This window comes from Leucopleurus acutus (assembly GCF_964270905.1).
Source record: "Leucopleurus acutus genome assembly, chromosome: 3".
Lineage (NCBI taxonomy): Eukaryota > Metazoa > Chordata > Mammalia > Artiodactyla > Delphinidae > Leucopleurus > Leucopleurus acutus.
The window spans coordinates 37,660,502-37,675,135 of record NC_139145.1 but is presented as its reverse complement, the minus strand read 5'-3'; positions in this window follow the sequence as shown (position 1 = coordinate 37,675,135).

Below are 14,634 nucleotides of genomic sequence, written 5' to 3'. Positions count from 1 at the left end.
TGCCAACATTTGTCCTAAGGTTCTTTCCGTCCCTTTTTTTTTTTTTTTCTAAATAAGAATTTTTTAATTCAATAACTTTATTATACTTTATTTTATTTTTACTGTATCTTCTTTCTTTCTGTCTTTTTTCCTTCTTTCCCTCCTTCCTTCCTTCCTCCCTCCCTCCCTCCTTTCTTTCCTTCTTGCCTTCTTTCCTTCTTTGCTTCTTTCTTTCTTTCTTCCTTCCTACCCTCCTTTCCTTCTTTCTTTCCTCATACTTCTACTAATTCCCTCTACTTTTTCTCCCTTTTATCCTGAGCCGTGTGGATGAAAAGCTTTTGGTGCTCCAGCCAGGAGGCAGGGCTCTGCCTCTGAGGTAGGAGAGCCAACTTCAGGACACTGATCAACAAGAGACCTCCCAGCTCCACATAATATCAAACGGCGAAAATCTCCCAGAGACCTCCATCTTAACACCAGCACCCAGCTTCACTCAACGACCAGCAAGCCACAGTGCTGGAAAACCTATGCCAAACAACTAGCAAAACAGGAACACAACCTCACCCATTAGCAGAGAGGCTGCCTAAAATCATAATAAGGCCACAGACACCCCCAAACACACCACCAGACGTGAACCTGCCCACTAGAGAGACAAGATCCAGCCTCATCCACCACAACACAGGCACTAGTCCCCTCCACCAGGAAGCCTACACAACCCACTGAACCAACCTTAGCCACTGGAGACAGACATCAAAAACAGGAGGAACTACGAACCTGCAGCCTGCAAAAAGGAGACCCCAAACACAGTAAGATAAGCAAAATGAGAAGACAGAAAAACACACAGCAGATAAAGGAGCAAGATAAAAATGCACCAGACCTAACAAATGAAGAGGAAATAGGCAGTCTACCTGAAAGAGAATTCAGAATAATGATAGTAAGGTTGATCCGAAATCTTGGAGATAGAATGGACAATAGATTGGACAAAATGCAAGAATCAGTTAACAAGGACCTAGAAGAACTAAAGATGAAACAAGCAACGATGAACAACACAATAAATGAAATTAAAAGTACTCTAGATGCGATCAATAGCAGAATAACTGAGGCAGAAGAACGGATAAGTGACCTGGAAGATAAAATAGTGGAAATAACTACTGCAGAGCAGAATAAAGAAAAAAGAATGAAAAGAACTGAGGACAGTCTCAGAGACCTCTGGGACAACATTAAACACACCAACATTCGAATTATAGGGGTTCCAGAAGAAGAAGAGAAAAAGAAAGGGACTGAGAAAATATTTGAAGAGATTATAGTTGAAAACTTCCCTAACATGGGAAAGGAAATAGTTAATCAAGTCCAGGAAGCACAGAGAGTCCCATACAGGATAAATACAAGGAGAAATACGCCAAGACACATATTAATCAAACTGTCAAAAATTAAATACAAAGAAAACATATTAAAAGCAGCAAGGGAAAAACAACAAATAACACATAAGGGAATCCCCATAAGGTTAACAGCTGATCTCTCAGCAGAAACCCTACAAGCCAGAAGGGAGTGGCAGGACATACTGAAAGTGATGAAGGAGAAAAACATGCAGCCAAGACTACTCTACCCAGCAAGGATCTCATTCAGATTTGATGGAGAAATTAAATCCTTTACAGACAAGCAAAAGCTGAGAGAGTTCAGCACCACCAAACCAGCTTTACAACAAATGCTAAAGGATCTTTTTTAGGCAAGAAACACAAGAGAAGGAAAAGACCTATAATAACGAACCCAAAACAATTTAGAAAATGGGAATAGGAACATACATATCGATAATTACCTTAAATGTAAATGGACTAAATGCTCCCACCAAAAGACACAGATTAGCTGAATGGATACAAAAACAAGACCCTTATATATGCTGTCTACAAGAGACCCACTTCAGACCTAGAGACACATACAGACTGAAAGTAAGGGGATGGAAAAAGATATTCCATGCAAATGGAAACCAAAAGAAAGCTGGAGTAGCAATTCTCATATCAGACAAAATAGACTTTAAAATAAGGACTATTAAAAGAGACAAAGAAGGACACTACATAATGATCAAGGGATCGATCCAAGAAGAAGATATAACAATTGTAAATATTTATGCACCCAACATAGGAGCACCTCAATACATAAGGCAAATACTAACAGCCATAAAAGGGGAAATCGACAGTAACACATTCATAGTAGGGGACTTAAACACCCCACTTTCACCCATGGACAGATCATCCAAAATGAAAATAAATAAGGAAACACAAGCTTTAAATGATACATTAAACAAGATGGACTTAATTGATATTTATAGGACACTCCATCCAAAAACAACAGAATACACATTTTTCTCAAGTGCTCATGGAACATTCTCCAGGATAGATCATATCTTAGGTCACAAATCAAGCCTTGGTAAATTTAAGAAAATTGAAATTGTATCAAGTATCTTTTCTGACCACAACACCATGAGACTAGATATCAATTACAGGAAAAGATCTGTAAAAAATACAAACACATGGAGGCTAAACAATACACTACTTAATAATGAAGACATCACTGAAGAAATCAAAGAGGAAATCAAAAAATACCTAGAAACAAATGACAATGGAGACACAACGACCCAAAACCTGTGGGATGCAGCAAAAGCAGTTCTAAGGGGGAAGTTTATAGCAATACAAGCCCACCTTAAGAAGCAGGAAACATCTCGAATAAACAACCTAACCTTGCACCTCAAGCAATTAGAGAAAGAAGAACAAAAAAAACCCAAAGCTAGCAGAAGGAAAGAAATCATAAAAATCAGATCAGAAATAAATGAAAAAGAAATGAAGGAAACAATAGCAAAGATCAATAAAACTAAAAGCTGGTTCTTTGAGAAGATAAACAAAATAGATAAACCACTAGCCAGACTCATCAAGAAAAAAAGGGAGAAGACCCAAATCAATAGAATTAGAAATGAAAAAGGAGAGGTAACAACTGACACTGCAGAAATAAAAGAGATCATGAGAGATTACTACAAGCAACTCTATGCCAATAAAATGGACAATCTGGAAGAAATGGACAAATTCTTAGAAAGGCACAACCTGCCAAGACTGAATCAGGAAGAAATAGAAAATATGAACAGACCAATCACAAGCACTGAAATTGAAACTGTGATTAAAAACCTTCCAACAAAGAAAAGCCCAGGACCAGATGGCTTCACAGGCGAATTCTATCAAACATTTAGAGAAGAGCTAACACCTATCCTTCTCAAACTCTTCCAAAATATAGCAGAGGGAGGACCACTCCCAAACTCCTTCTACGAGGCCACCATCACCTTGATACCAAAACCAGACAAGGATGTCACAAAGAAAGAAAACTACAGGCCAATATCACTGATGAACATAGATGCAAAAATCCTCAACAAAATACTAGCAAACAGAATCCAACAGCACATTAAAAGGATCATACACCATGATCAAGTGGAGTTTATTCCAGGAATGCAAGGATTCTTCAATATACGCAAATCTATCAATGTGATAAACCATATTAACAAATTGAAGGAGAAAAACCATATGATCATCTCAATAGATGCAGAGAAAGCTTTTGACAAAATTCAACACCCATTTATGATAAAAACCCTGCAGAAAGTAGGCATAGAGGGAACTTTCCTCAACATAATAAAGGCCATATATGACAAGCCCACAGCAAACATCATCCTCAATGGTGAAAAACTGAAAGCATTTCCACTAAGATCAGGAACAAGACAAGGTTGCCCACTCTCACCACTATTATTCAACATTGTTTTGGAAGTTTTAGCCACAGCAATCAGAGAAGCAAAGGAAATAAAAGGAATCCAAATCGGAAAAGAAGAAGTAAAGCTGTCACTGTTTGCAGATGACATGATCCTATACATAGAGAACCCTAAAGATGCTACCAGAAAACTACTAGAGCTAATCAATGAATTTGGTAAAGTGGCAGGATACAAAATTAATGCACAGAAATCTCTGGCATTCCTATATACTAATGATGAAAAATCTGAAAGTGAAATCAAGAAAACACTCCCATTTACCATTGCAACAAAAAGAATAAAATATCTAGGAATAAACCTACCTAAGGAGACAAAAGACCTGTATGCAGAAAATTATAAGACACTGATGAAAGAAATTAAAGATGATACAAATAGATGGAGAGATATACCATGTTCTTGGATTGGAAGAATCAACATTGTGAAAATGACTCTACTACCCAAAGCAATCTATAGATTCAATGCAATCCCTATCAAACTACCACTGGCATTTTTCACAGAACTAGAACAAAAAATTTCACAATTTGTATGGAAACACAAAAGACCCCGAATAGCCAAAGCAATCTTGAGAACGAAAGAAGGAACTGGAGGAATCAGGCTCCCTGACTTCAGACTATACTACAAAGCTACAGTTATCAAGACGGTATGGTACTGGCACAAAAACAGAAAGATAGATCAATGGAACAGGATAGAAAGCCCAGAGATAAACCCATGCACATATGGACACCTTATCTTTGATAAAGGTGGCAGTAATGTACAATGGAGAAAGGACAGCCTCTTCAATAAGTGGTGCTGGGAAAACTGGACAGGTACATGTAAAAGTATGAGATTAGATCACTCCCTAACACCGTACACAAAAATAAGCTCAAAATGGATTAAAGACCTAAATGTAAGGCCAGAAACTATTAAACTCTTAGAGGAAAACATAGGCAGAACACTCTATGACATAAATCACAGCAAGATCCTTTCTGACCCACCTCCTAGAGTAATGGAAATAAAAACAAAAATAAACAAATGGGACCTAATGAAACTTCAAAGCTTTTGCACAGCAAAGGAAACCATAAACAGGACCAAAAGACAACCCTCAGAATGGGAGAAAATATTTGCAAATGAAGCAACCGACAAAGGATTAATCTCCAAAATTTACAAGCAGCTCATGCAGCTCAATAACAAGAAAACAAACAACCCAATCCAAAAATGGGCAGAAGACCTAAATAGACATTTCTCCAAAGAAGATATACAGACTGCCAACAAACACATGAAAGGATGCTCAACATCATTAATCATTAGAGAAATGCAAATCAAAACTACAATGAGATATCATCTCACACCAGTCAGAATGGCCATCATCAAAAAATCTAGAAACAATAAATGCTGGAGAGGGTGTGGAGAAAAGGGAACACTCTTGCACTGCTGGTGGGAATGTGAATTGGTTCAGCCACTATGGAGAACAGTATGGAGGTTCCTTAAAAAACTACAAATAGAACTACCATATGACCCAGCAATCCCACTACTGGGCATATACCCTGAGAAAACCAAAATTCAAAAAGAGTCATGTACCAAAATGTTCATTGCAGCTCTATTTACAATAGCCCGGAGATGGAAACAACCTAAGTGCCCGTCAGCGGATGAATGGATAAAGAAGATGTGGCACATATATACAATGGAATATTACTCAGCCATAAAAAGAAACGAAATTGAGCTATTTGTAATGAGGTGGATAGACCTAGAGTCTGTCATACAGAGTGAAGTAAGTCAGAAAGAAAAAGACAAATACCGTATGCTAACACATATATATGGAATTTAAGAAAAAAAATGTCATGAAGAACCTAGGGGTAAAGCAGGAATAAAGATGCAGACCTCCTAGAGAACGAACTTGAGGTTATGGGGAGGGGGAAGGGTGAGCTGGGACAGGGCGAGAGAGAGTCATGGGCATATACACACTAACAAACGTAGTAAGGTAGATAGCTAGTGGGAAGCAGCCGCATGGCACAGGGATATTGGCTCAGTGCTTTGTGACAGCCTGGAGGGGTGGGATAGGGAGGGTGGGAGGGAGGGAGACGCAACAGGGAAGACATATGGGAACATATGTTTATGTATGACTGATTCACTTTGTTATAAAGCAGAAACTAACACACCATTGTAAAGCAATTATACCCCAATAAAGATGTTAAAAAAAAAAAATTGGCCTCTCAATGTCCTCAAATTTTAAATTGAAGTATGGTTGATTTACAATATCATTTTAGTTTCAGGTGTACAACACAGTGATTCAATATTTTTGTAGATTATATTCCATTTAAAGTTTTTACAAACTAATGGCTATATTCCCCAGTGCTATACAACATATCCTTGCTGCTTATCTATTTTATACATAGTTTGGATCTCTTAATCTCATACCCCTATCTTGCCCCCACTTGCCTCTCCCCAGTGGTAACGACTAGTTTGTTCTCTATACCTGTGGGTCAGTTTCTGTTTAGTTATATGCATTCGTTTTATTTTTTATATTCCACATATAAATGGTAACAGAGTATTTGTCTTTCACTGCTGACTTATTTCACTAAGCATAATACTCTCTAGGTCCATCCATGTTGTTGCAAATGGCAGAATTTCATTATTTTCTATGGCTGAGTAGTATTCCATTGTATGTATATACACCACGTCTTCTTTACCATTGATGGACCCTTAGGTTGCTTCCATATCTTGGCTACTGTAAATAATGCAAAACTTGGGGTGCATGTATCTTTTTGAAATAGTGTTTTTGTCTTCTTTGGATATATACTCAGTAGTAGGATTGCTGGATCATATAGTAGTTCTTTTTTTAATTTGTTGAGGAACCTCCATACTGTTTTCCATCGTGGCTGCACCAATTTACATTTCCACCAACAGTGAGTGTATGCGGGTTCCCTTTTCTCCAAATCCTTGCCAACGTTATTTGTGGTCTTTTGATGATTGCCATTCTGACAGGTGTGCGGTGATATCTCATTGTGATTTTCATTTGCATTTCTCTCTTGATTGGCAACACTGAGCACCTTTTCATGTACCTTTTGGCCATCTGTATATTTTCTTTGGAAAAATGTCTACTCAGGTCTTCTGCCCATTTTTCAATTGGGTTGTTTGGGTATTTTTTTATATAAATTAAGTTGTATGATCTGTTTATATATTTTGGATATTAACCCCTTATTGGTCATATCATTTGCAAATATTTTCTCCCATTTGTAGGTTGTCTTTTCATTTTGTTGATGGTTTCTTTTGCCGTGAAAAAGGTTTTTTTTAAGTTTAATTAGGTCACTTTGTTTATCTTCCCTTTTATTTCTTTTGCCTTAGGAGACAGATCAAAAAATTATTGCTACAACTTATGTCAAAGAGTGTTCTGCCTATGTTCCCCCTTTGGAATTTTATGGTTTCAGGTTACATTTAGGTCTTTAAGCTTTTTTTAAAAAAGCTTTTTAAAAAGTAATGAGAAGCATTTGTGGAAATGAATTCCTATATTATTGTTTATGTGTATAATACTGCTGAAATAGTGACACCAAGTAGAACAAAAAGTAACTACTAGAAAAATATTTACTACAGGGGTGAATTGTATTAAACAATAAACAAATTAAATTGCTCACAATTTTTTGCTTCCTCTGCACCCCTCCCATGCTTCCTTGCAGGCAGATTATAGTTACCTGCCCCATCAATCTCAGCCTTAATTATGTGACTTGCTTTAGTCAAAGAAACGTGAATGGATGTGACTACTGTTGCACTTGGGCAAAAGCCTGAACAGTAGTTATGTCATTTTGTGTTGAATTTCTTGCTCTGAGACAAACACCATGAGAACTGAATGTTCAGTGGTCACCTATTCTTTCAGCTTGGATTCTAGAGAAGATATATGGAGCTCAGGCAATCTAAACAGAATCAAAGCCTTCATAGAGCCACATAACATAAACAAGAAATACATATTGGTATATGTCACCGTGGTACTGGGGTTGTTTTTGCTACAGCAAAAGATGAATAACAAAACTAAGTATTTCAGAGTTTAATATCTTTGCGAAAAAAAAATAAAAGTAATGGGTATTTGTTTAATCTGAAACTGTATCCCCAGTGGCTAGAACAATGCCTAGCATATAGTAGGTATCCAATGAAGAGTTGTCAAATACAACGGACCATTGTCTATCCATTAAAATCTCTCATGTATGACCAAGGTGAGCCTGTACATCATCTGTAAATACTTCAATGACAGTTTTACATTATTAAATAAAACCCTGATGAATTCTTAGTGTGTGAAATCTGTGTTTTCTAACTAGCAGACAGACCTTCCCTTTATTACCTCATACTTTGAATTTGGCCACCCATACTTAAGTGACAACACCTGATTAAGCTGACAGCTGAATACACATCTGAATGAGCATCTAAAGTTCGTTAGTATCAAATTGGTATTCAATGTCAGTTTAATTTGAAGAAACTCTCCCTCCTTGATTTCTAGAAGTCTCGTTTCAACATAACAACCAAATAAATTTTTTGTCTAGTCTGAGTCAGTCTCTAAGCTTTCAGAATTACACAAATTCTTTCAGATATGTCTTCCTTAACAAATGCAACAAGAATAACAGAAGTGACTACCTTTAATGTTGTATTTACCTAATTGTGATTTAATAGGTTAAGAAAAATTAAGTATAAAAATAGATATATATATATGTAAAAAGTGAGAATGTTCATGGCATATTCTTGAAAGAAAGAAGTAAATGAAGGAAAACTGTGGTCATCACTAGAACTGTTGAAATATTTCTTAATCTCCATCTTCTAGACTGAGTATGATTGCAGTTCCTGGCCTTTCACAGTTCAGTGGAAACAGACAACTAGTTCTAGACAATGAGTTGTGAGTGGAAGTGACATGGGTCACGTCTGGGACAAAGCATTTAATTGCTGGTTTGAGACATTAAGAGTTCTATGAGACTCTGAGCCATGTGGCAGAGCAGTTCTCCTGGGTTCCCTTACCCTACTGCTCCCCACCTGGACGCCCCTTCTGGCACTGTGACTGGCAAGATCCCACATGGTAGCTTCTCCATGAACTTGGGTCTCTGCAGCTACAAAGGGCAGATCTCTGCCAACCCATCTTGGACATGTCATGTGTATAAGAAAACCAAACCACTGTTTTAAGACTGGGAATTTTTGAAGTGCTTACTGTAATGCAAGACTTAGTGTAATCTAATTAAATAAAACAGAATACATACATATAATTGAATGTATATCTTCAGTGTGTATGTATATGCACAACATAATTGGTCTAGAAGAATAACACAAACTAATTAGTAGTTATAATTATGTAACTATTAATTTTAACTGATTAAAATAACTGATTAACTAAATAAATATTAATTATATAATTAATATTATAATAGAGGGAGATTTTAACATTTATATACTTGCATGGCTTTCTTTTGGCACTGTGCATGTAGTAATGTTATAAATTTTCAAAATAATTTATAACAATAAATACAACCTCTACACTCCTGAAAACTGTATCTTTTAGTAGAAAAGTATAGGAAACAAGATAAGTCATGGGAGCTCTGTTTGGAATAAAGAACTAGCAGCAGAATCTCAGAAAGGTAAACTATCAGCTTCATGCCTACGATTTCACTTTTGTGTGGTATCCGGTAGTGAACAGTAAGATTCATGTTCCACCAGCACGTATCTCATATAAACTGTTGAAACCTGTGGTGTTTCAGGTGGAAAAAGTTTACAGTAGTAGAGACTTGGGCCCCTAATTCTGCTAGCTTTACATCAAATGTTAGTACTGTAAAGCAGAGGAACACAATGGATAAACCTGAATCAATTCAGAGCATCAGAGGTAAAGTTTAACAACCTCAGATTAAGAAGATGCAGCACAGCCTAAAGCACTTTTTTTTTCTGTCTTTATTCATACTCTTTTCTTTTTCTCTGCATTGAATTTGATCCTCCAAAGCAGACTTTTTTAGCCATTTTTCTAAATTACTGCTGATCTCCATTTTTTCTCTTTGATATCCACTGCACTGTTTCCATCAGAGCATTTATCATAATTTGTAACTGTTAATTAATTTATTTTTTTGTATTTGCTTATTGGCTGTACTTCCCCCTATGATCTGTGTTTTATGAGGGGAGGAGCCATGTCTGTCTCTTTTAGTACCTTGTTCCTACATTTAGGCAGCGATGGACACTCAATAATATTTTTTCATAAATAAATGAGTCATTAAGTCAGCCAACATTATTCCACAAACTGAATGGCTCTAACAGAGATAAAACATGAAAATACTGATAGTTACTTACATTTCCCATTGTAGGAATTATCTTATACAAAATACAGTTCATTTTTAATGAACCCCCTCGTATCACATGTAAAGTAAATGGGATTGTTTCTTTTTTTTCTTTCAAATTTTAGTAAAAAAAACTTATGTCCATTTTTAGGAATATCATTGGATCCTGAACAGAAAAAAGATTTGAGAAACATGTCCTGAAACTTACGTAAGAGTTCAAAATTCCTTGAAGATTTCTTAAATTTTACAAAAATAGATCAAATTGCACACTAAAGAATTTTTTTAAATCATCAATTGATCAAGTTTTTCTTCAAAGGCATGACTTTTGAAAGAATTAATTCAAATAATTAATAGCTAAGAGTTTGGCTGTTTCTTAGCAAATTGTTTTGAATACCTCTACAGATTAGACTACTCTTGCTTGAAACTGGAATTAGAAATCTCAAGGAATTGCTGGCATTTCTAATTTGATCCATACTAAGAATAACTCAAAGAAGGGGCATGATATGTTCAGATTAATTAAAATTCTAATTAGAAATGAATTTAAGAAGCCACCCCTGAGAACTCTAGAAAGAAATATCTGAATCTGTGTATTTTAGATCTTGCAGGGATTCATCAGATACCCTTAAGTCCTTGCTCATTGAAATATACTGCCAAGACATTGTCTACATTTTGAAAAGAGGTTTAAGTTTGATTTATGTGTTAAACTAGATTTTAATCCTTTCAGAAAAAGTTCATCTTTAACTGCTTTCCTACAGTTAAAATTCCTTACACAGAATTTTCTCTTGATCAAAAATACTTTCACGTGCTTGCCTAGTGGCACAGTGGTTGGGAGTCCGCCTGCCGATGCAGGGGCACGGGTTTGTGCCCCGGTCCGGGAGGATCCCACGTGCCGCAGAGTGGCTGGGCCCGTGGGCCGTGGTCACTAGGCCTGCGCGTCCGGAGCCTGTGTTCCGCGGCGGGAGAGGCCACAGCAGTGAGAGGCCCGCGTACACAAAAAACAAAACAAAACAAAAAAAACAACTTTCACAATAACTATTTGCTAATTATTTTTAACATTAGGGCTAAACAAACTTAACCCAGTCCCTTACTGAATTAAGGCTTCACCACCACCATATTAAATGCAGATCATGAGATCAGGCCTTGTTTTGATAAACAACAACAAAAAACCCTAAACTGGGCAATCTTCAATGTTGCAATTACTGCTGCTTCTGTAAGTACATTTACTGATTCACTGTAACAATGAATTCAGTGACAAGTTGGTTGACCCTCTAAAGTTCTGATGCATATCAATATTCATGAGCAAAGATTAGAAGAGTCTGCTATTTATATTCCTAAAAACTGTCATGGCCAACAGCATTTCTAAATCCTGCTTATCAAACTGCTTGACTCTGCTTGTGAAATTGAGAGAGAAGTGGGCTTGGGTCTGAATTATCCTCTGCTTAATTCTGGTAGGACCAATTCAAATCTAATGACTTTTTCCAGAATGTACACATCAGTTTTTATGCTTATTCCCAGGAACCTTCTGGTAGGCTATACTCAGGTTGTAGATTTGATAACAAAGCAAGGAAGAAAAATGAAAACAGGTCGATCGTGAACTATGGTTTTTAGTGTGTAGTCCCTGCACCAGCAATAGGAGCACTACCTGAGAACCTGACAGAAATGCTGTTCTCAGACCTGTCTCAGATCTACTAAATCAGAAACTCTAGATTATGGGCCCAGTAATCTATGCTTCAACAAGGCCTCCAGTTGATTCTGATGTTAAGTTTCAGAACCACTGCATTAGCATGTTCTTCTACAGTAGTCAGTGGACTCTTGCATGCTGGCATCTCCCCTTGCAGTGAACCAGGCCTCAGAGCTCCTCTGCCCTGAAGAGTTTCTACCTCCACACGGGCTGTGCTGGTCCCTGAACTTTAGGCTTATCTCTCCTAGGAACCAAGAGGGTGTTGGCTACTTGCAGAGCTCCCTATGTTTATATCCTTAACTACTGCATACCTGTGGTTATGCTCAGATCCTGATTAAAATTAAATTAAACAAAAGCCAGCATGATCCTAATGAGTTAGCATCATCACCAATCTTCAAACCTAGACCAACACTTTACATCCAAGCCCAGCTCAGTGATAGTCCAAAAACACAAATGAAAAACAAATCTACTGTCCTTCCTATATGAGTAATGGTCCATGAGGATTGTCTAGATAATCTAGATTTCTGGATAATGAGATTTACACTTTCTATTCTGATCTGAATAACTTACTTTCAATATTTAACAAAAAGATGTTAAGCCCCCCCACTGATGTTTTGCTAAAACCAGCATCATTCTCAGTATTTGTTTTGACAGTTCAGAGGGTGTTGCTTTTACTCTGATCAGTAAATACAGGTAGTTAGCATATGGTCTGCAGTATCCTTTGCCCTTCTGAAAGGGCCATTGAATACTGTTTGAGAATTGCTGTTTAAAATCGTCATATATTCTAAACAGCATTGTCTACATATGTCTAAATTCAATTTCCGTACCACCTTCTTCTGAAATAGTTACCTCCTTCAAACCATTATTAATCTTATATAAATGTAACATTCCAGAGAGTCAAAGGGTCATGCTGGGAAAACACCAGTATCGTTTAAAACCTTGAAAATATGTGACATAAATTTGAAATAAGGTACTAAGACCAGAGACATTCAATATTGCCACTAAGGGTCAAATTTAAATATGAACGAAGAACGCAGCTGGAAGGAAAAATGGCAATTTCCATGAACCTAAGTCAAAAACAGAAACAAAGCATTTTCCCAAAATTGTCCTCATTCTCTATGTAGAAATACAAAGTCCTGATAATTAGTCTTGTGTGATTATAATTCCCATTGGTAGGCTTCCATGCCTCAGTGATAGGCTAACACTTGGGTGGCAGTATTAATTGTATTTCCATTTTCAGTTGCACTTTGACTAAGTAGAATGTGACTGCCATTCTACCTCTGGCAGAATCTTAAAGGTAAGTTACAAATTTCAAAACAGAAACTTGAAAATTGGAAGTTATTCTTTGTTGCTGCATTTGTCCTGAACTACTGTTACCATTCATCTTTTATATCCTTTTTCACTGAAAAATATTATAGTCTAACCTTCAAAACTCATGACAGAAGTTGTTTATTCTGATTTTTGACACAATTTATTTAAATTTAACTGGTGTAGTCTTAGGCAATGCTTCTCAAATATTTCATGGTATACTTAAATAATGGTAATTTTATGTAGCACACTGAGGTAAGTGACCAAGAGTATTTTCAGCTATCCTAGCCTCTCCCACCAATGACCACCCCTGAGTCACCCAAGCACATTTGTGGCCCATTCATTGAATACTAAAGCACTTATACACTTCAGGTGTCAGACTCTGCCTTCAGTTTTAGACAACATGTAATTCCTAGGATGAATTATAGAACAAGAAAAAGGAGGAAGGAAGGAAGGAAGGAAGGAAAGAAGTTAGGAAGGGAGGGAGGGAGGGAGGGAAGGTTAGGGTGGTAGAGAGGGGGAAAGAGGAGAAAAGAAATTTTAAAAAGAAAGAAAGAAACAAAAGATGGGAAAAGAATAAAAATAATGATATTATAGAAAAAGAAACAATTAAAGAACAAAAATACTGGTCGAAGCTGAAAGGTCCAAAGTTAAAAAGCAAGGAACAAAGATACAAGCCAAGCAAGAGGTCAAAAGACAGATTAATTAATAAAATAATTATTATTATAAGGATAAGTAGATTAACAGAAAAAAATGTTAGTTTTGAGGAGTGTAACATAATTATAGGTGGTACAAAGTGACAGGCATTAATAAATAAATGTATTATGCTCCCTTTCTCTTTCTCTTTATTTTCTGATTAGTCAAGGATAAATGTTCAGATCAATACTAGTATGTCTTTCAGACTTCTTTTAAACTTTCTAACCGTTTTTTTTTTTTAGCAAAGAAAGAGCTCAGAGCCTTTGATCTCTAAGTGGAATTCAATATTATTTTGTTATTCATTGAAATTACACCATTAACTTATGTATAAGGTACCCAACTGGTGCAAGAGTGATAGAATTTTGAAATCTGGTCTTGCCCAAACTTTACATTGCAAGAGTCTTCTAATTTTTGAACTGGACATTAAAAAAGTATGCTTCTTTCTTAAAGTCACATGGTTTCCAAGAGTCAAAGTGGACACTGGAAAACAGTTCTCTCCCTATCTCTCCCTAATGAAAAGAGACTTAGAAACATACTTCAACTAATTTGTTACAGGTTTCTTAAAATCATCCTCATTTATGTTCAACCATCCAATTTTCTAAAAAAAAAAACAGTGTACATCTGTTTCATTCTCTTAACATAAATAAAACTACAGCCAGATGCAACCATGCTTGCCAAGGCTGCTTAATGAAAAATGAAAACTCTTCACTTCCACAAGATCTGGTCACATTCCCTCTAAGCAAAAGCAATGCTACTTAAACATGAGAACTACAGAGCCCAGTGCAATAGCCATAAATCTATTAAACACTTAAAATATGGCCAGTCCAAAATGAGATGTGTTACATTAAACACTGATTTTAATGGTTTAACATGAAAAAGGAGTGTCAAATATCTTATTAATAATTTTA